Source organism: Ascidia mentula (genome assembly GCF_947561715.1).
Source record: "Ascidia mentula chromosome 2 unlocalized genomic scaffold, kaAscMent1.1 SUPER_2_unloc_3, whole genome shotgun sequence".
Lineage (NCBI taxonomy): Eukaryota > Metazoa > Chordata > Ascidiacea > Phlebobranchia > Ascidiidae > Ascidia > Ascidia mentula.
This window is the reverse complement of record NW_028113676.1, coordinates 185,001-187,500: the sequence shown is the minus strand read 5'-3', so window position 1 is coordinate 187,500 and position 2,500 is coordinate 185,001. Positions and strand designations below refer to the sequence as shown.

Below are 2,500 nucleotides of genomic sequence, written 5' to 3'. Positions count from 1 at the left end.
GATGGTTCGATTAGTCTTTCGCCCCTATACCCAAATTTGACGATCGATTTGCACGTCAGAATCGCTACGGTCCTCCACCAGAGTTTCCTCTGGCTTCAACCTCCTCAGGCATAGTTCACCATCTTTCGGGTCCCAACGCGCACGCTCTCGCTCGACCTCTCCGGCAGAGCGGACGAGATCGGCCGGTGATGCGGCCGTCCAGAGAGACGGCATCTCACCTCCGCCGGACCGCGCCGACATTCACTTTCACTGCGCCCATGGGTTTCGCACTGCCCCGTGGCTCGCGCGCACGTTAGACTCCTTGGTCCGTGTTTCAAGACGGGTCGGGAAGGTGGCTGACGTTAGCCGCGGACCCCGTGCGTCTCGCGCGGCGCTGCCCACCCGCAACCGACACGCCGCAACTGGGCACTGAGCACAGTCCCCAACCGGCGACGCACCGGCTCGGACGGGACGCCCGGCCCACGAAGGGCAGACGCGGCGATCCCTCCTCGCCCGGGCGACGGGCCGACGTGTCCGCGCGCCTATAACACCCACCCGGGGGCGGGCTACCTTGCGCGCGGCCTTCTCGCCGCCTCCCAGACGGTCGCGGCCTTCGCACGGCGCTAGTGCGCTGGAGCTGCTCGGAGGACAGCGCGAACGACGGGCCGCAAGGCTCCGCACGCCCACACGCTCCGCTCGGCTTCAGCTGAAAGCGTCGCGCGACTCGACAGGCCCTCCCGTTTGCCTCTCGACGGTTTCACGTACTCTTTAACTCTCTCTTCAAAGTGCTTTTCAACTTTCCCTCACGGTACTTGTTCGCTATCGGTCTCGCGACAGTATTTAGCCTTAGATGGAGTTTACCACCCGCTTTGGGCTGCATTCCCAAACAACCCGACTCTGGGAAGACGCAGAGCGCGCGCCCTCGCCGCCACCATGGGCCTGACACCCGCACCGGGACGAGGCCTCGATCAGAAGGACGCGGGCGGCGAACGACGTACGCGCAGCGAATTCCTTACGCCACAGTTCCACGCGCCGCAGAGGCGCGCGGATTCGGCGATGGGCACTTCCCACTTCACTCGCCGTTACTGGGGGAATCCTCGTTAGTTTCTTTTCCTCCGCTTAGTAATATGCTTAAATTCAGCGGGTAGCCTCGTCCGACCTCAGGCCGATAATCCAGTGCCTCGTTTGCGAGAGACACGCGCGCGCCACCGAAGCTCGTGCGAGCGCCGCGCCCGAACGCGAGCCGTGCTGCTCCGGGCCGGGGTCCTCTTCGAGGCCGACTCGTAACGAGACGCACGCCGCGTTCGGTTTCGCGCGCTGACACTGCGTTCGTGCTGTCCTGGGCGGGACGACCGTGGCAACGGCCGACACCGCACCGGCCCGACGCGTCGCCGCGCGGGAACGTTACAACGCGACCCTGAGGCGGGCGTGGCGCCGGGATTGACCCGGTGCCGCAATTTGCGTTCAGAACGTCGATGCTCAATGTGTCCTGCAATTCACATTAATTCACGCAGCTAGCTGCGTCCTTCATCGACTCGCGAGCCGAGTGATCCACCGCCAAGAGCCCTCCGTGACTTCGTCAGTTGGACAAGCGCGACCCAGCCGGATTGCACAGTCGAAAAAAGCGGTGGCCGAGCGGTCGCCAGCCGTAGGCGACGCATGAAGCCAGCCTGGCACATGGCCACGGCACTCGGCGCAGAACGAAACAGGGTGACCGAAGTGCAATCGCGTGCGCCTCAACAGCGACGAAGGGCGTGCGCGGCCGCCAAGATACGGAGCCTTCTCCACCTGTCGAACGCACGACCACTCGATCGGCGATCGGCCGGTAATGATCCTTCCGCAGGTTCACCTACGGAAACCTTGTTACGACTTTTACTTCCTCTAAATGATCAAGTTAGATCGTCTTCTCGGACGCCGGCGCGGCCGTTGCCGAACGCGCCAGGTCCAATCGGAGGACCTCACTAAACCATTCAATCGGTAGTAGCGACGGGCGGTGTGTACAAAGGGCAGGGACGTAATCAACGCGAGCTGATGACTCGCGCTTACTGACGCGAGCTGATGACTCGCGCTTACTGGGCATTCCTCGTTCAAGGGAAACAATTGCAATTCCCTATCCCTAGCACGACCGGGGTTCAGCGGGTTACCCGGACCTTCCGGCCTAGGCGGCGACACGCTGATCCGGTCAGTGTAGCGCGCGTGCGGCCCCGAACATCTAAGGGCATCACAGACCTGTTATTGCTCAATCTCGTGTGGCTAAGCGCCACTAGTCCCTCTAAGAAGTTCAACGCCGACCGATAGGGTCGCGTAACTAGTTAGCAAGCCAGAGTCTCGTTCGTTATCGGAATTAACCAGACAAATCGCTCCACCAACTAAGAACGGCCATGCACCACCACCCACAGAATCAAGAAAGAGCTCTCAATCTGTCAATCCTCACTGTGTCCGGGCCGGGTGAGATTCCCCGTGTTGAGTCAAATTAAGCCGCAGGCTCCACGCCTGGTGGTGCCCTTCCGTCAATTCCTTT

General features: G+C 61.9%; 3 non-coding genes across 3 annotated transcripts in view; all 3 read right to left on the bottom strand.

The window, feature by feature from the left end:
* LOC145915971 (large subunit ribosomal RNA) overlaps positions 1 to 1,147 on the bottom strand; it is a 3,686-nt gene extending 2,539 nt beyond the window's left edge. Inside the window, exon 1 of the ribosomal RNA XR_014404268.1 lies at positions 1 to 1,147. This exon is cut by the window's left edge and continues 2,539 nt beyond it. This is a non-coding gene — a ribosomal RNA (large subunit ribosomal RNA).
* A 244-nt stretch (positions 1,148 to 1,391) lies between these two features.
* On the bottom strand, positions 1,392 to 1,545 carry LOC145916013 (5.8S ribosomal RNA). Its single transcript, XR_014404295.1, has one exon. It is a non-coding gene; the product is annotated as a 5.8S ribosomal RNA (ribosomal RNA).
* A 260-nt stretch (positions 1,546 to 1,805) lies between these two features.
* Positions 1,806 to 2,500, bottom strand: part of LOC145915944 (small subunit ribosomal RNA) — a 1,845-nt gene continuing 1,150 nt past the window's right edge. The window contains exon 1 of the ribosomal RNA XR_014404245.1: positions 1,806 to 2,500. This exon is cut by the window's right edge and continues 1,150 nt beyond it. This is a non-coding gene — a ribosomal RNA (small subunit ribosomal RNA).